The sequence below is a fragment of the Carcharhinus amblyrhynchos genome, chromosome 2 (genome assembly GCF_965287045.1).
Source record: "Carcharhinus amblyrhynchos chromosome 2, sCarAmb.v2.hapA, whole genome shotgun sequence".
In the NCBI taxonomy this organism is placed as follows: domain Eukaryota; kingdom Metazoa; phylum Chordata; class Chondrichthyes; order Carcharhiniformes; family Carcharhinidae; genus Carcharhinus; species Carcharhinus amblyrhynchos.
Window position 1 is genome coordinate 15,524,901 of NC_137325.1, and position 20,506 is coordinate 15,545,406.

The window sequence follows — 20,506 nt, forward strand, 5'->3', positions numbered from 1 at the left end:
GTGGTTTAAATACTATAACTGATCTCTGTGCCATAGGATCAGAGAAAAGGGAAGAATAATCAGCCAGGGTTCCTCGTTGCTACCCAGTAACAAGTGATGAAAACTTTGTACGTGTGAAAGATGAATGAGGATAGTAGTGGATGGCATGCCCCTGTCTACATCAATGGGGAGAAAGTGGAAATAGTTGAGAGCTTTTTAGGTATCCAGATCACCAACAACATTTCCTCATCCCTCCATGCAGATAGGAAAGCCCATCAATGCCTCTACATTCTCAGGAGACTAAGGAAATTTGGCATGTCTGCCACAACTCTCACCAACATCTACCGATGCATCATAGAAAGCATTCTTTCTGGCTGTATCACAGCTTGGTATGGCTCCTGCTCTGCCCAAGGACCACAAGAAACAACAAAAGGTTGTGAATGTAGCCCAATCCACCACGCAAACTAGCCTCCCATCCATTGACTCTGTCCGTACTTCCCACTGCCTCAGCAAAGCAGCCAGCATAGTTAAGGACCCCACGCACCCTGGACATTCTCTCTTCCACATTCGTCCATCGGAAAAAAGATACAAAAGTCTGAGATTACGTACCAAACGGCTCAAAAATAATTTCTTTCCTACTGCCAACAGACTTTTGAGTGGATCTATCTCGCACTAAGTTGATCTTTCTCTACACCCTAGCTATGACTGTAACGTTACATTCTGCACTCTCCTTTTCACTGTATACTAATACATGTGGCAATAGTAAATAAATCAGATAAAAAAAAATAAGCTTCATGATGTTCTTCATCATCAACTCACTGCCCTGACTCATTGGATAAAGTTCACCCATGATCAATAAAATGTCAAAGGGCTTTCAAAGCTTGTGAAGCTGAACTCCAGCGGAGACCAACACCTTTAGGAAAGGTAGGAAGGAACAAGGAGTGGCCAATGCATGTGATAGCACTAATGGCAGTGTTAGAATAGAATCCTGAAATCCTACTGTGCAGGAGGAGGCCATTTGGCCCTTTGGGTCTGCACTGACTCTTATCCAGGTTTACTCTGTGACCCCCTATATTGACCCTGCTAACCTATATATCTCATGACACTCAGGGTCAATGTTAGCTTGGCCAATCCATCTAACCCACACATCTTTGGACTGTGGGAGGAAACTGAAACATCCGGAGGAAACCCACACAGACACGGGGAGAATGTGCAAACTCCACGCAGACAGTAACCCAAGGCTGGAATTGAACCCGGGTCCCTGACACAGTGAGGCAGTAGCGTTATCCACTGTGCCACCATGAGTTGCGATAATCTGCTTTCTCTACAGGTGGCAGAAATCTCAAGGAGTGATATGCAGTGCCTTGCAGATTGAAGCAACAATTCGGAATAAGTAGCATCCTAATTCCTAACCTTCTCAGCAGGGGAATGGCTGCAATCCAGTGGGATGGATAAGGATTGAGGGCTAAACACTCAATAATATTCACAACGCACCCTGCCTTCCATTACCTTTTTTTCAACAGACCGATACGTTGATGAGTAATTCAACTATTTATAGTGCACAAAACCACAAATTATCTTTTTCATACTCACCGAATAAACTATGGTTTTCCCCCCTTTTATAGGTTAGATTGCAAAACTGCTCCAACTATCGAGCAGTCGCATAAGTTGATTAGAAAAAAATAATGTTAGTGTGCAGGTAAACTTGTGGATAAGAGGAAAAGCCTGCAACTCTTTAAGTACTGAAATGTGTGAGCAACTTTAAAAACAGCGTTTTAATCTCTTGTACATGTTCACTAATGACTGCAGCCCTATAAGGAACTGCCTGCCTTAATTAGTGTTAATGGCAGCAAATTCAAATTCAAATTCAAATTCAATAATGCCATGAGAGTGAAGGGCCTGAGGCTGACAGACCTAGAACACTAAATGGCAGCAAAGTATTTCTTGCTGGCCTGCCTGTTATTGCTGATCGCAAGGGGAATGCCACATAGCTGTCTGCTTTTCTCGATGTTATGAATGGAACATCATTTTATTCAGGCAACTCAAATCTACCACTAAATGGAAACATGTGAAATCTCCCGCACACTTTTATAGTCAACACCAGGTGAAAACTGCACCGCAAGTAAAGGGTTAAAAGAAATGTTGTTATTATTGGTTAGCTCAGGTCTGATATTATCTCACAGCTTTGGAGATGTGAAGACATTTGAAAGGGAAAGAAATAATGAAAACAAAAGTTCGGCCCTCTACGTACCATCTTAATCTAAGGTTTAAAAACAACACGTCCAATAAAGAAGGAAGATAATGTAAACATTTTGTCTGAAACTTGCAGGTGGGATGGACTGAAAATAACCTCTCAAATTGGAATGAACCCTTTAAGTACTGAAATGTCTGAGCAACTTTAAAAATAGCATTTTAATCTCTTGTATAGGTTCACTAATGACTGCAGCCTTATAAGGAACTGCCTGCCTTAATTAGTGTTAATGGCAGCAAATTTAAGAGTGTCATAATGCTACCAATGATCTTTTAAAATTATCTTTGCCGTCCTTTCAGATGAGTGGGCACTTCTGCCAGGCTGCCATTTTGAATTTGGACAGGCCGTGGGAGCGGCTGTTCGTGAAGAGTTCAGGCACTGGAGGAGCCTACTATGAGCAATAAGTTCCCACCAGGAAAAATGTGTTCAACCAGTGCATTCAGCACAGGTAAAGGCTAGAAATGTTATCCCAAGTGGGGTGAAAGTTACAATCATATTAAACTCTGCACTCAATTCTGGGCACCGCACCTCAGGAAAGACATTGGTCAATTAGTGGGAGGTTGGTTTGAGTGACGGACTGGGCTTCGTTCATGACTCTTTGTAGTGTCTTGCGGTCTTGGACAGAGCAGGAGCCACATCCAACCAGAAATAATGCTTTTTATGATGCATGTGTGGTGAGAGTTATAGTGGACATACCAAATTTCCTTAGTCTTCTGAGAAAGTAGAGGCATTGGTGGACTTCCTTGGTACTATTTGAAGAAGGGTTGAAGGTTATTTTTCTTCAAGTGCTGGCCAATATTCAGCCCTCATCATCAAAATAAATTAACTGGTCAGTTACCTTATTGCTGCTTGTGAGACCTTGCCACATGTAAATTGGCTGCCCTGTTCCATCTCCTTTGTAACAGTGACTGGGCTCAATATCAACCAGAATCAACACATCCATTGAACTTCTGCACTCGTATCTCACTTTTCCAGAAACTCTGTTCTGTTTTTGAACCTGTTTTACACAGTCTGTTTAATGGACTTGGCTGCAAAACTTGTTCTGACCCCCAGTGTTCTATCAATCAAAACTTCGCTCTGGGAGTGAAATTCCCCTATTTGACTGTTATGGGCTGGATATGGCTGGAAGCCTTGAGACCCTGGCATTAGGATGGAGGTCCTTAGCCTGGATGTGACAGAAGTTAATCTAGGTCAGCAATCCTGCCAATTTGTCACCTTCGAGCATGGTATGAGCAGTGGACTGTGTCTTCATAGAGTCAACACAGAGTCACAACAGAGCTAAATACTGGTTGAAGGACTGGCAGCTCTGGAGCCTATCAGAGACTGGACTGCACATGTACATGAATGAACAGGTTCGAGGGAAGTAGATCCACAAGGAGCGAGGGGAAGACCTTCTGCGGATTTGAGTGTAGCCTCCAGCTCAGATGGCACATCAGCCTCCCGCAGGGAAGACCACCTCCAAATCAGGTGGCGGCCCCTAAAGGAAGTTGAGAGAGGGGCTTCTCCAGTAACAGCTTGGAACAGACAACTGAAGCGACTGCCAGCCCAGCTGCAGGAAAGATTCCTGGTGGTGGGAATGCACTGGGGAGCCTCCCGGGCATCACTGCCCTGCTTTTCCTGGCTAGCCCAATTCCAAGCTCACCTGCATGTGGTCCTGAAAACCTAACCAATTTACACGTGGCAAGGTCTCACAAGCAGCAATAAGGTGACTGACCAGTTAATTTATTTTGATGATAAGGGCTGAATGTTGGCCAGTACTTCAAGAAAAATAACCCTTAATTTTTCTTCAAATAGTACCATGAAAGTCCACCAATGCCTCTACTTTCTCAGAAGACTAAGGAAATTTGGTATGTCAATTATTTGTCGACTGACATTTGTATCAAACAATTTTGCCTGATTTTTATGTTAATGCCTAATTAAATTTTTAATATTATAAATGTTATCCTCTAGTGTTGAAGCTTTTTTGCAATGTGTATGATTGCAATCAATCATTTCTTTCCCAGCTCCTTTCACAGTGGCACTGTGGTTAGCACTGCTGCCTCACAGCACCGGGGACTGAGGTTCAATTCCTGGCTTGGGTCCCTGTCTGTGTGGAGTTTGCACATTCTCCTCATGTCTGCCTGGGGTTTCCTCCGAGTGCTCCGGTTTCCTCCCACAGTCCAAAAATGTGCAAGTTAGGTGGGTTGGCCATGCTAAATTGCCCCTTAGTGTCAGCGAGACTAGCTAGGGTAAATGCATGGGATTGTGAGGATAGGGCATAGGTGAGATTGTTGTTGGTGCAGACTTAATGGGCCGAATGGTCTCCTTCTGCACCGTAGGATTCTATGATCTATAATCTTGATAAACTGTCTTACGTTAAAGTCCATTTTCTTTCCAATAAGACCAAATCTAACTAAATTAACATTTCCACAAAGCTTCCAACTTTCCACATTTATATCATTAATGCGACTTTTTCATTTTCTTATTTCTCTCTCACAAAAATAACTTGCGTATGTTTTGAACTATTAGGGAACATTTCTGCTTAATCTCATTTATGTATATAAATCTACTAACTTAATTTTGAGTTCTACAAAATTAATTCTCCAAGTTTCATAAATAAAGGGTTTTGAGCTATTAATAATACTGGGACCACATTTACTCCAATGCAATTTCCCCCCACCCACTAATGCTACCCACCCTCTTCTCACACTTTGCTGTAACATTGTCAAGATCATTCAACAATAACAACTACTGAGCATTTTCATTGATAAACTGAGTGCATTTTGAGGTCACATGCTTACATACAGTTTTAAAAATTTCCAATGAAGAGTGGTGATAAACAAACAAGATTAACTGTACTGTGTCATCCATGTCCAACGCTGGCATAGAAATAGGTCAACACTGATAGCAGATAGAATGGCCTAAGAAATTGGATTTGGTCTAATGTTGTCACAAAGGTCGGTTGCTTCAATGCAAACTGAGCTGGTAAGCTGAGTTTCGGAAGGGGGAAAGGCAGGGAATCGGGGGGCAGAGGAAGAGAAAGAGGTGGTCGGCAGAAGTCTACAGACTGGGAAAGGGCTCCATGATAACACACCTGGCACAGTAGTTAGCACTGCTGCCTCACAGCACCACAGATCTGAATTTGACTCCCGGCTTGGCTCACTGTCTGTGCGGAGTCTGCACGTTCTCCCCGTATTGAGGGGTTTCCTCCGGGTGTTCCAGTTTCCTCCCACAGTCTGAAAGACGTGCTGGTTAGGTGCATTCGCCATGTTAAATTCTCCCTCAGTGTACCTGAACAGGCAGCAGAGACTGGCAACTGGGGGATTTTCACGCTTCATTGCAGTGTTAATGTAAGCCTAATTTTGACATTAATAAATAAATTTTAAAATTAAAAAAGCAGAAACTTACCTACTAGGAGGCAGTTCCCAAGCACCTTAGAATACTGACTGAGTGTGACATACATTGCAGTCAGTCATTGACAAATTTTGGAAATGCATCCTTAAATTGGTATTGCACCAAATATTTGGTTATCTAAATGGTTATGCAAAGGGCCAACAACCTACTTCACATGCAAACCATGCAATGTTCCTCCAGAGTGATGTGTCATTACATCACATGGTGTTCAGTGGCCAGAACCCATCACAGACCAGCCATGGGACGAGGCTTGCAGATTCATTACGTTTAAAACTTATAGAAGGTGGGAGAGTGGCACAATGGCACAGTGGTAAGCACAGCAGCCTTACAGCACCAGGGTCCCAGGTTCAATTCCAGCCTCAGGTCCCTGTTTGTGTGCATTTTGCATGTTCTCCCCATGTCTGCATGGGTCTCCTCTGAATGGTCTGGTTTGCAAAGATGTGCAAGTTAGGTTGATTGGCCATGCTAAGTTGTCCACTTAGTGTCAGGGGGACTAGCAGGGTAAGTAAGTGGAGTTCCAGACTAGGGATGGGTGGGATTGTTGTTAGTGCAGGCTTGATGTGTCGAATGCTCTCCTTCTGTACTGTAGGAATGCTATGATTCCAGATGCGAGTACTCTTAATGTTTAACGTTCAAATTAAAATTAATTATGTTTTTTTCCATTGTTTTATCAGTTTGTACTTTAACGTCCTTTCTTTAGATGTTTTCCCTCTCTGCTTTTCCAATATATTCTGAGGTTCTTTCCTTCACAATATCACAACAAAGCCCTTAAATTTATACAGCATCTCTCATGGCTGCAGGGCATCACAAAAACACCTTATGTAAGGTTGTGGAGATAGGCCTGGGGTGGGATTGTTGTCAGTGGAGACTTGATGGGCCAAATGGCCTCCTTCTGCACTGTAGGTGTTCTATGATTCTATGATGATTTTATAATCAATGACACACTTTGAACATGAAAACACCAGAGGATTGGCAACTCTAAAAATATAAATGTAACCATAACGTTCAGTTCTTTGATTATTTAAGCAACACAACAACTGGATAACTAAGGTAAGCATCCTTAAAGCTCTCTCACGTGTCATTTTCCAGCCACATAATGTGCACTGATTGCGCCGGAAGGAGGCATTTATAGCATGAGATGCCACCCTCATATATAAACAACAGGGAATCGATTACTTGTCTCACTGTGATGCTTTGTTCCATTTTTCCCCCACATCAACAAGCTTTCTTTCCAGGATGCCTAAAGTCAAGACAGGTTCTTGTTAAAGGGACAGGCAAACTGCATCGTAGTTCAACGTTTGTGCTGTGGATAATAGACAGTAGGTTGGCACTGCCAGAGTTCCAGGGAACAATGCCAAGTGCGCAAGACCTGAGGGGGTGGGGACTGAGGGAGGTGGGACCTGAGGGGGATGGGGCTTGAAGGGGGCAGAGCATGAAGGAGGCTGAGCGTGAAGGGGGTACATGAAGGGTGGTGTGAAGGGGTGCACGAAGACAGCACAACTTGAAGGCATGCGTGAAGGGGCAGAATATGAAGGGGGCATGAAGGGGGAAAGCTGGGGAGAATGAAGGGGGTGGAATGAAGGGAGGCACGATGGGGAATCTATTGGGAGGGCCCCACTGCCAACTTCTGAGGCTGTTTCCTTCACAGTATCAAAATACCCTTAAATTTATGATACTGGTGATTTGTGTTGGTGAGTGAGGGGGGGTAAACATGACTGCAATGAGGGGGTTGGGGGGGGTCCTACTATCCTTTGGGGGGAGGGAATTGGCGTTCAATTCCACTTTGAGATCGGGCTCCTTTTAAAGATGGCGGCTAATCAATGTAAATCTAAGCTTGCCAGTATGTTTAGGCCCCAATCTTCTCAGAATTGGTGCAAAATGGATGAAGATGGCGATCCAATGCATGCAGGACATGTCGGTTTTCTCACTGGCTTTTCTCATTCAAAATGTTGTGTAATCTTTTGGAAAAATCTCACCCATTGACTCTGTTTCTCTATCCTCGGAAACTGCTAAACCTGCTGAGTTTTTCTAGCACTTGTTTTTATAACAAGAAATGAATATATTGAGTAGTGGTACACGCTCTGAGTTACTGAACTATATACCAGCAGCGAACAAGGAAGTGACATGTTATCTGAAAACAAAATAGGAGAAGGTAGGCAGTGAATGGAGCTTTTTTTGAGAATCAAAGGGAATAGACTCCAGCAAAGGGAACTTGTATTGTGTGTAAACATTTCAAATCTAAATGGAACATTCAATTATTTATCATCGAAACTTAGAAACATAAATGATAGGAGCAGGAGGAGGCCATTTGGCCCTTCGAGCCTGCTCCGCCATTCATCACAATCATGGCGGATCATCCAACTCAATAGCCTAATCCTGCTTTCTCCCCATAATCTTTGATCCCTATATCCAGCCACCTCTTGAATACATTCAATGTTTTGGCATTAACGAGTTCCTGTGGTAATGAATTCCACAGGCTCACCACTCTTTGGGCGAAGAAATGTCTCCTCATCTCCGACCTAAATGGTCTACCCTGAATCCTCAAACCGTGACCCCTTGTTCTGGACTCCCCCACCATCAGGAACTTCCTCCCTGCATCCACCCTGTTTAGTCTTGTTAGAATTTTATAAGTCTCTCTGAGAGGCACCCCCCCCTTCATTCGTCTGAACTCCAGCGAAAACAATCCTAACCTAGTCAATCTCTCCTCGTACATCAGTCCTGCCATCATGAAGTTGTCTTGTTTTGGGAACATTGCCTGGGAGAAACTGCAGGGACAGCACCATTGTCAATTTGTCCACAACCCTCAAATGATGTGCAGTGTTACAGCTAGATCAATGGAGTGCAACAGGGAAATACATAGTCCACGGTGCTTGGAAGCATTTAATGTTTGCATATTAAAAACATTCAAATTTGCTACTTCCAAAAGCAATTGAGTTCCTCTTTACTCTCACAGAGGAAGCTCCATTTCTTGTTTATTGTACTCCATTACCAACAAAAAAGGAGCAAAGTGCAATCTCCAGTAGAACGAATACATTGAAGAAATATTTGGCCCCGCAACGCTTTTGTGAACTGGGTTCACAGGAAGGGCAACCAGCTTGATGGCAAAGTTATTTGCCATCATTGAGGGGGGCATATAAATCAAATAACCGTATCAGTTGATATAGAAAAGAAATTGGGGTTGAAGATTGGTAGCAGAAATTGTGAATGTAAATTAGATTGCTCAGAACCCAACAAAGATATTAACAGTTAGAAATTTCTGTCAGGTGTAAAAGAGGCTATAAATGGTCGCCTTTTTTATACATCACCTGATAGTCTCATTGCACTCAGCACAAATATCAAGTGCTGCGTAGAATTGGAGGCTGATTCGATACTGCCCATTTTATGCACCATTGAAAAAACAAATTTCCAATGGTTCGGCATAACTTTCATAAAGTTTATTTATTAGTCACAAGTAGGCTTACATTAACACTGCAATGAGGTTACTGGGAAAATACCTTAGTCGCCACACTCTGGTGCCTTTCAGGTACACTGAGGCAGAATTTAGCATGGCCAATGCACCTAACCTGCATTTCTTTCAGACTATGGGGAGAAACTGGAGCACCCGGAGGAAACCCACGCAGTCACGGGGAGAACGTACAGACTCCGTACAGACTGTGATCCCAAGCCGCCAATCGAACGCAGGTCCCTGGCACTGTGAGGCAGCAGTGCTAACCACTGCGCCGCCATGCCGCACTTCATGTTTTAGTACCGAAGTGCGCACGCTTACACACATACACATGTGCACACACATGAACACACACACACGCATGCGTACACACACACGTGCACACATACACATGCAAAGACACACACGCACACAGACACAGAAACACACCCACACGGAAACCGAAAATGCTGGAAAATCTCAGCAGGTCTGACAGTATCTGTGGAGAGAGAATAGAGCCAACGTTTCCAGCCTGGATGTTTCCGATTCCAGCATCTGCAGTAATCTGCCTTTAACTTTTTTTCTATTTATTCCATCCTTAAAGTTACAAAGCCGATGCACAGAGTGGACCAGGCAAACTCAACTCCAATCCTTGCTTGCTCTAAAAAGAGCCAAATTCAAATTCCAATTGAATCCAATTCATGGTCCCCACAAGGGAAACAAACACCATAAAAGCAAAATACTGTGGATGCTGGAATCTGAAACCAAAACAGAAAATGCTGGAAAATCTTAGCAGGTCTGATGGCATTAATGTGACTCACACACCACGAGGAACAAAGTATCAACTGTGCAGAATGCCAACTCAACACTGCCTACAATAAATTCCAAATCAAAAGATGAATGCACAACATCCTACCAACTGATACCAGTTTCATTAGAATTAAAAAATCAAGCTATAAAAGACTGTTAAGGTGTTCAATTATTAATCGTTAGTATAGAAAAATAAAGTTTGGAACAGTTATATTGAGACAGAGGTGTTCGATATTTGTAAAAGAAAGAGGGATGTTGTATTGTTATGCTATTCATAAAGAAACAGGAACTGATTGTTCTGAGAATATACATCTGGGTGCCCCATTTCAAAGCAGACTGCAGTCATGTGCTAAGTGACGATGTATCAATGTACCACCCAACTCAAGAGCAGTGGGAAATACACTCGATGTCACTCCGTCATGTGAATAGAGTGTGACTATTTCTAATTGTTGGCCTCCAGAGCAGTGGTGTAAAGGTCCACGTTCTGTTCTTGGCATTCCTCCTGGAGTTGTCTAATGCCAGTACCGATGTCGGGATGTTCTGGTGGCACCAGGCCCTAGACCATGCCCGAGGTCAATGGATCTTTAAATCATCCGTCAAATTGTCCATCTTGCCCAGGATGATTCCCACAGCAGGCAGGACTGGTAGATTTACCCCTGTGTTCGAGATTCCCCAACCTTTTCTGAAACCATGAGGGCAATTCTTCTGGCCTGCTGCATTGCTTTTGTAGCCAGGAAACTTGAGCAGAGGTTGTTTTGCAGGCTCCCCGCTGGGTATCATGGCCTCTGCTCATCTCTGACGCAATCTATTTAAAATCTAATTTAGATCCACATTAAATAGCATTAGTAGGCCCAGGGCTTAAATCTCTGGACCTGTTAGTCTCTCCTACCCAGCCCCTAACCAGGAGTGGTTCACTCCAGCAGGGTTTACTACAGCTCCCCACTTGGCGGGGAACTGGCGGCTCAACTCTGCTGGAATGAAGTGGCGGGGGGGGGGGTTGCAATCAAGACTTCCCCCCGAGGGTCCGGCACGGGGGGGTCTGGGCATTGTCACCATGGCAATGCCAGCCTGGGAACGCTGGCACTGCTCAAGGGGCAACGTTCCAATCTCCAGGGGCACCTTGGCACTGCCCATCAGACATGAAGTAGCGTCAAGAGGATGGGGCCTAATGGGGTGGGGCCTGAGGGGGTGCTCTGGGGGGGAGGGGGTGCTCGCTGGGGATTGGTTACGCCGCTGGCACTCTCCATTTGGGCTGAGTGACAGAGGGAGGGAGGCCAATGATTGGGCTTGGGTCATCAGGATGGTGGGGGCGGGGGGGGGGGGTGGTGGGGGGCGGTTTGGGGGAGGGGGGAGTTGTCAGCCTGCTGGGGGGTTTGGGACAGTCAGGGCCGCAGGGTCGGGTCGGTGCAGCCGGTGGGAGGGGAGGAGGGGATTGGTGATGGTGGGGGGATAAGATTGGGAGATTGGAACTATGGTGGGTGGGGGTGGAGGAACATCGAGGTGGGCTGGGGGTGGGGGAGGGATTAAGTACTCAGGCATATTCAGGGGGCCAGCAATCGGGATGTGGTGGGGGGAGGGGGAGCAGCGACGCGGGGTCGTGGGGCTGGCTAGCGAGTGAATTGGCTAAGAATCAGGGGGCTGGCAGACAGGGGTCAACGCGCATGTGCCAATCTCGGTGCTGACAGTTTGGCACATGCGCCGTGGCCTACTCTGCTGCCAGCCTCTTGGGCAGAATTAGGCACTGCCCCTGGATTTTTGGACTGAACCATGCTAGTGCACTCAGCAGTGCGCAGAGCGTGGGAGATTCATTTTGAAAATCTCGCTGAAAAAAAAACCCAACGAGATTTACTCCAGTTCCTCCACAAATTTGACACTTCGATTATTTTTGGAAGAATCACCTCCCCTCCCCCCCCACCATGTCTCTCAATTATTAGATGCCAAGCTTAAATTTGAACGTCTGAACTGAAAACATTTAAAATGACGTTTGTTGTAACCTTAATATCCCCAGGCAACCGAACTGAAGTGGGATTTTCAGAGAAAACTATTCCTGGAAACTGGCCTGCCAAAAATCTCCCTTCACGGTGGGATTACCCTGCTTGTTTTGTTCTTACTAGTTCGCTTTGCCTGGAACAAAATTGTATGCCGCATCTGAGGAGAACTGCTACATTCTGTTTGACTGCTGGAAGGGTGAGTTTTCGATTATATATCGAGCAGGACGGAAGCTGTGATGTAACATACGTGCTTTCGAAGTCCAAGCTGTTTGACACAAACTCGAATTTAGGGGCACAAAATTACACCCCGGTTGTACTCTGAATGGTCAAGGTGTTGCCACGACGAATGCACCAGTTGATGGTGACTGACTGTCAACTGCCAAACACGGTTTGAAATTTAAAACCCGACTGCTTGGGTGGGCTTTTCCAGTCACGCTCGCCCCGAAACTGGAAAACCCTGCTTGATCTGGGGGAGGTGGCGGGTGACACAGTGGCACAGCGATTAGCACTTCCGCCTCACGGCACCAGGGGCTCAGGCTCGATTCTCGGCTTGGGTCACTGTGCAGAGTCTGCACGTTCTTCCCATGTCTGTGTGGGTTTCCTCCGGGTGCTCCGGTTTGCCCCCACAGTCCGAAAGATGTACTGGTCAGGTGGATTGGCCATGCTAAGTTCTCCCTCAGTGATCCTGAACAGGTGCAGGAGTGTGGTGACGAAGGGATTTTCACAGTCACTTCATTGCAGTGTTAATATGACACTAATAACTAAACTTTTTTTGAGGTTAACAGACCTCTATGTGGTCCGTGTGCAACCCACTACAATTCCTGAGCAGTACTAACTGATCTTGCACTGATCTTGCTTGGCAATTTCAGTGCAAGAGCAGGGTGTGACTCTGCAGCCTGGCAGGGAGTCATTGGGAGGCATGGAGTGGGCAAATGTAACAGTAACGGCCTACTCTTAATGAAGACCTGTGCCGGATCCGTTCCTCAAGAACTTAAAGATGCTTCCATCGTACACCTCTACAAGAGGAAGGGCACTCGGCAAGTATGTAACAACCACCGAGGAATCTCGCTGCTCTCCATCACAGGAAAAACCCTTGCAAGAGTCATGCTAAATTGTCTGGTCACTCAACTGGAGCTGGGCCTGCTTGCAAAGTCACAGTGTGGCTTCTGCAAAGGTCACGTGACTATTGACATGATTTTTGCTGTGCGCCAACTTCAAGAGAAGTGTTAGGAGCAGAATTGTGAGCTCTACACAACATTTGTTGACCTTGTGAAAGCCTTCGACACTGTCAGCTGACAGTGGAGGATCATGTCAAAGTTCAGCTGCTCCCCCAAGTTCATTCAGCTCGTACGCCAGTTCCATGATGGCATGATGACCAGAGTACTGGATGGCGGAGCATCCTCTGAGGCATTCCCAGTCACCAATGGTGTCAAACAGGACTCTGTGCTCGCACCCACACTGTTCAGCATGATGTTTACTGCCATGCTGAATGATGCCTTCCAGGACAGTGCTGCTGGAATCAGCCTCAAGTACAGAGTGGATGGGAAGCTCTTCAACCTGAGAAGTTATTACCAAAGTGTTGGAGACTGTTCTGAGAGATTTCCTCTTTGCCAATGACTGCACCCTGTATGCTGGCTCAGAGCCAGAGATGCAAGTCAGTATGGACAAATTTTCCACGGCTTGTGACAACTTTGGACACACCATCAACATTAAAAAGACCAAAGTCATGCACCAGCCTGCTCCTCATGCACCGTACACAGAACCCATAATCTACTGGCAGTGGACCAGTTCACTTGTCTTGGCAGCACCCTCTCCCAAGCAGTGACTATTGATACAGAAGTTAACTGCAGAATAACAAAGGCAAGTTCTGCTTTCGGTGGACTGCGTTCCACCATATGGGAATGTCGAGGAATCAGCCCAGCAACAAAACTAAAGGCCTACAGCACCACGGTACTCACTACCCTCCTGTATGCCTGTGAAACGTGGACTGTGTATTGAAGGAATGCAAGACAGCTCAATCATTTCCACATGACTTGTCTTCGCAGAATATTACACATCAGATGGCAAGACAAAGTACCAGACACTGAAGTTCTCTCTGGAGTAAGTCTACCATCAGTCCACACACTGCTGATGAGAGCGCAGACCCCGTGAGCAGGTCATGTATCCGTACGTCAGATGAGCACGTACCCAAGCAGCTCCTTTTTGGGGAACTCTCTCTGCTAGAAGACACTCACATGGAGGGCAGAAGAAACATTTCAAAGACGCATTCAAGGCCTCCCTGAAGTCGCTTGACATTGACACGACTGCCTGGGAAACGCTGGCACAAAACCGCCCTACCTGGCACTGCCTCATCCACAAAGGCTGTCAAGCTTACGAAGCAAGGTGTATTACTGAAGCACAACTTAAGCACAAGCTGCGCAAGTCCAGAGCCACCAGCGCAACAACTACAGTGTCTACACAAGTCTGTCCAATATGTGCCAGGACATTCCGTGTCCGAATTGGTCTGATCAGTCATCTTCGGACACACCGCAACTAGCCTCAAAATGATTAATGGTGTCGAGGTCCTCATCAACGACAATGGATGAACAACAACAATAATGTGACACTAATAACTAAACATTTTTTTTGAGGTCAATAGACTTTCACGTGGGCCGTGTACAGCCCACTACAATTCCCATGGCAAGCGAGATGGGAAAATTCAGCCCCTAGATTCTGACTGGTTAAGACATTGCTCTTAGGACTGCCAACCAATCAGCACCCTCTTTTCATACTGTATAAGTTTGTTGCTTCACCCGACGTTGATATTCTTGCAATTGTCCTGATGAGTGCAAGATGAAAAGCTTCGACAAAATGCCTTTTTTCAGCAATGCTGAAACTCTGTGCCACCAAATGACTATTTGTAAAGTAGAATAGGTTGCTCACGCCAAAGCTGGGATTCTCCCAAAAAAATTCTAACTGTTGAATTCACATGAAAACCGGAATCATTCACGCTGTTTTTTCCATTGGGAGTTCAGGGAGGAATCTCCCATTCTCTGTGCACTGAAGAGGCCATCAGCATGAATATCACTAAATTTCAGTGGGTGGGGTCTATCCCCGCTGGAGAGGCTGACATCAGTATGCTGAGCGAGCCCACGTGCCAATCTGTTAGTGCCATGTTCAATGCGTGCGCAATGGCCTCACATTGATAACCTCCCAATTGCTGGCCAGCTCAATTGTTGCCCAGTCCTGTGACCCCCCCCACAATGCCAGCCCTCCAACCCCCCCCAAACCCCAATTGCTGGCCCCCGAATCGTTCCCGGGCCAGCCCTGAATACCCTATTGCTCCGCCCCGATCTCCAGCCTCACTTCCCAACTCCCCCCTGCAGTCCTGACACCGCCCCCCCCTCCTCCCCTGCACTCCCGATGCCCCCAGCAGACTGACTGCACCCCCTGGCTGGCCCCACCCACCTCCCAGACTGCCCCGACAAGCGACCTCCCTCCTTCCCCCACCGATCGTACGCAGAGCGGCAGTGGGACCCACCCACACTCACCGATTGTCTCACCGGGCCCTCCCCCCATCAGGCTTTGCCCTTCCCCCCTTAGGCCTCACCCCTTGTCACTTCCCTATGCACCCCCCCCCCTCCCCAGGCATTGTCACCTTGCCCTTGGGCAGTGCTGGTGACACAGGTTGGCACTGACAAAGTGCCAATGCCCAGGAGTAGCCCTCTGCTACCTGACCCTCTGGGGGGGCCTTGATTGCCCCCCCCCTACACTTCAAGCTGCTAGTTCCCCAAAAGTGGGGGGGACTGCCTTTGACCTCACGAGAGTTATCTTCTCTGGTGGAGGAGGGGTGGGGGGGGGGCGGGTAGAAGGGGTTCAATCTCCTGGTGCACTGAGCTAATAGATTAGCGGGATGGGAGAATCGCCCCCCCCAAAATATTTCTGAATAGATATTTGCTTAGAAAAGGTATAAAAATAAAACAGCTTAATATTTCTCACTTTTTTATATTGTTTGCTGTTTCCTATGGAAGAGATGTGTCCCAAACAAGTAATTGGGTTCTCCTTTATGTCACATGATGAGATTTATTTATTTCCCTAGCTGCCCCCAATGGATAGAGTCTGCTTTAGATTAGAATATGAGGCACTGCATAAAACGGGTGGCCAAGTCAATACTGCCCATTTTGCACATCAACCGAGATGGATTTCGAGCCCTTTTTCTTTCCATCATGACTCACTTCACATACCCTGGCATTTGAAATGGTGCAATGATTGATTCAACATGAGCAAAATCACGTTGCAGAAACTTTGTGGTACCCAAGATAGGGTTGACAGTCAGAGTTAAAATGTCTAATACTGGGGGTAATGCACTTAAGGTGAGAGGAGGAAAGTTTAAAGGAGATGTGAGTATCTTACATTGAGAGTGGTCGATGTCTGGAACGTGTTGCCAGGGGTGGTGGTGGGGGCAGATATGATAGGAGCATTTAAGGGGTTTTAGATAGGCACGTGAATGTGCAGGGAATAGAGGGATATAGATCAAGGGCAGGCAGAATGGATTAATTTAACTTGGTGTCATGTTCGGCACAACATCGTGGGCCGAAGGGTCTGTTCCTGTGCTGTACCGTTCTATGTTTGATGGGTTATGTGGACAGTTGAATTGGAAAATGTTGGTTGGAAATTTCTAATTATCCAGAGGATGGTTGCAACTATGGACCAAACAACTCAGCCTGAGTTCACATAATAGATTGGGCTGAAGACTATGCTTGTTCAATTTGAATTCTTTCTTTTAGAATATCAACCATCTTCACCTCACAGCACCAACAAAATTATAATTAGAGGTTTAAGATGAAGGCAGTTCCTCATCTCCCCAGAAGGTATTTCAAGATGGTACGTCTAGAGAGAGTTGGGAGAGGCTTCTCTTGTCTTCAGATATCACACACCAATCACGAGGTGATGAGGAAATTTCAAAGAGGAAGAAGGTGAAAAGAAGTGGAAAATAGCTTTAACCTCCCATCCAAGGAGCAACTTCAATGCATTTCTCAATAACAGAAGGAGGGAGGAATAGCCAGCACTGATTGGATTGATAAAGAGAGAAGTGTGCTAAGACCACTCTCTAGAAATGTGGCCCGGAATTTTCCGGCCCTTCACGCCTCACAACTGCTGCCATTGAGGATGGAGAATTTGGCGCTCAGCCAAATCCGTGTTTGCTGCAGCGGGACTGGGGAATCTCGCTGGCATGAAGAGCTGGAGAATCTCACCTGTGGCCATAGAATCCTACAGTACAGAAGGAGGACATTTGATCCATCAAGTCTGCACCAACCACAATTTCACCCGGGCCCTATCCATATAACCCCATGCATTTACCCTAGCTAGCCCCCCTGACAGTAAGGGGCAATTTAGCATGGCCAATCCACCTAATCTGCACAACTTTGGGCTGTGGGAGGAAATCAGAACACCCGGAGGAAACCTGTACAGACACAGGGAGAACGTGCAAACTCTGCACAGACAGTGACACAAGTCAGCAATTGAACCCGAGTCCCTGGGGCTGTGAGGCAGCAGTGCTAATCACTGTGCCATCCTGGAGATTGGCCCCAGCCTACATTTTTCTCTCCAGTTTCCCTCTGTGTTCCCCCCATCTCTCCTGAAGTGCTGACTCATATGACTAACACCTTGTTCTCACAACACCAGGTTAAAGTCCAACAGGTTTATTTGGAATGACGAGCTTTCGGAGCGCTGCTCCTTCATCAGATGAGTGGAGAGGTGGGTTCACAAACACAGCGTATATATGTATATATATAGACAGAGACAGTGAACCCAGCTCTCCATTCACCTGATGAAGGAGCAGCACTCCGAAAGCTCATGCTTCCAAATAAACCTGTTGGACTTTAATCTGGTGTTATGAGACTTCTTACTGTGCCCATCACAGTCCAACACTGGCTCTCCACATTATTGCAATCAAAACCCAGACTGGATCTGGCTTTTCCTCAGGGATCTACGATGCAGAGCTCCACTTGAAGTGGTTAAGTTTGCTCCTTTTGGACTGTGGTTGGACCTTTTCTGTGTATTTTAGGAGGGGCAATCAATTCAACATACCATTTTAATTTGTGATTATGTAAGTAGAGGTACCTGTGGGAAAACAAGCATGACATACCCAGCTAACTGAGTTGGTTTCCTGTCTATGTACAGTTCACACATGTTTTACTGTCATTTTTAAAGCCTTTGAGTGCACCAATGCTTTGCAATTACAGATCAAAAGAGAAGAACGCGGGCCTAAAGCAAACAAGCAGACCTCCTGGTTCAAAGAGGATGTACAGTGGTTAGGACTTTGCAAGTGGAGAGAAAAAAAAAGAAACTGACGCTAACCAGAAAAATCCCTAACATGTCTGTTCAACAAACTATTTGAAAAAAAACACCGCTACAAAACAAGTCTAGCTGTTGTCGGATGTGGAGACTGGGACCCACTCTAAAAGCCATATTACTACAGCTAGATTTGTGAATGGTGGAAGCTTCCTGTTCTGCTCATTGTGCGTACAGGATGTGTTTGGTGTTTCCCCACCTCCACCCGCTCCTACACGTAATGATGTAAACATCATCTCTGAGAACCAAGTTCCAAAAGGGCATGAGGTTTTTACCTTTATCCTGTTTTCCTACATATTAAAATACACCTTGTGGTCCGTTAACATTTGTGGTTACAGTTTTACCGTAAATTATGCCAATACAGTGTGATTAGGGAGTCAATCAAATTTCCGTTCTAAAAAAGGAAAGATTTGGAGTGAACAACAGGTTGTAATGACAGGTTTGTTAATTCCCAATTATTCCACTTGTAAAATTACACAGAGCATCAAGTACACAAACAGTTCAATAACCTTTCCTTCCCCCTAAGGGTACCATCATCATGTTGTTCAACAGTGAGTGGAATAAGTTTCTGTAATATCTGCCATAACAAAATGATTTGTCTTAGTTTTGCCAAAACCATCCACTTGTAGAATTGTAAATTTCTGAAGAGCCATTCATTGAATGTAGTTTATTTATGCCCTTAATTCAGCAAATAAAGAGTCTAGTCCTTTATCATTATTAATAGTTCTTCTGTTTTTTCCTAATTGTCATTTCTCTGCCAGTTTGAAAGACGTGCTGGAATTTTACCGTCCACAGGAATCGGAGCGGACGAAGGATGGAACATGGAAAAGTCCATTGACTCGGGCAGGATTTAACAGTTTTGGGACAAGCGAGGCCACAAAATTCCACCCATTAATTTTAATCCAGGGGTTTTGTTTCCAGAACACTGCGCCAGAGCAGCAGTGCAAGACAGAATATCCGATCGGCTGTCCAATATACGCAGAGCCAAATGTTCAGCTTCACTGCATTCAATGAACGCAGCAGAAAATGGCTGGTTGATTTGATGACTTTTGAGCATTTTTAATGCCACAAATATAATAGCCAGCTCATTATTAATTAGAAAGTGTGGAAATCCTTACTTGATGAATTAATTGAAATATTATATTAGCTATAGCCCATTTTAAATTTAGGTCCTTTGGGTTTTGATGGTTTAATTTGACTAAGCGTCCTGGTCTGCTAGTCTGATATATAAATCAATACTTTTATCCGTCCCTGCACAAGTTAATGTTTTAAAGATGCAATAGTGTCAAGTATTTCTAGCTAGCAAATGGATTCAACTTGTGATGGTGCTGGAAATAGCAGCTCCGAGGTAAATAAAGCTATAAGGCCATTCAACGCATCTAGCTCATTCCAATGTACAAACAAACATATACTCAATGTACAAACATATACTTTGAGGATAGCACAGTAGCACAGTGGCACAATGATTAGCACTGCTGCCTCACAGCGCCATGGACCCAGGTTCAATTCTGGCCTCGGGTCACTGTCTGTGTGGAGTTTGCACCTCCTCCCCATGTCTGTGTGGGTTTCCTCCAGGTGCTCTGGTTTCCTCCCAATGTCCAAAGGTGTGTGAGTTAAGTTGATTGGCCATGCTAAATTGTCTACTAGTGGATTACCAGGGTAAATATGTGATGTTACGGGAATAGGCCCTGGGTGGGATCGTGGTGGGTGCAGACTCGATGGACCGAATAGTCTCTTTCTGCATTGTAGGGATTCTATTTTATACTTCTAGGGCTGACACTGCCAATGTTCATTTTCCTTCCTGCCTCAGCACCATGTGAGAGCAGTAATCTGATCAATCCCTTGTTTAGTGCTTCCGTGTTTCATATTTTAAACGATGGTAGCAGTTTACCCATCATCAACTGATGGTTTTACTCCAATTTCCTGCATACTGAATACTTGCATATTAAGATGCTGTACTTCAAGCTGCTAGCTTTGTTTCAATCGCAGGTTAGGGGAAAGCAATATGGCTGATATTGCGATTGACTAGTCTGACCCTATACAGATAATGATAAATCAATTGAAGTCTGCTGCTGGGGACCAGTGAAATTCCTTCTAAGATAGGGTTACATTGCAGAAGACAGACACATCATGAATGTGTAAGAGCAGGATTTGAATTTGCACATGGCAGCTTTGTTGCCTTCACTGGTCTATGTTAGAATCATAGAATCCCAACAGCGAGGGAGGAAGCCGTTCAACTCATCAAACCTGCACCAATAACAATCCCATCCAGGCCCAATCCCAGTAATCCCACATATTTACCCCTGCTAATCCCCCTGACATGCA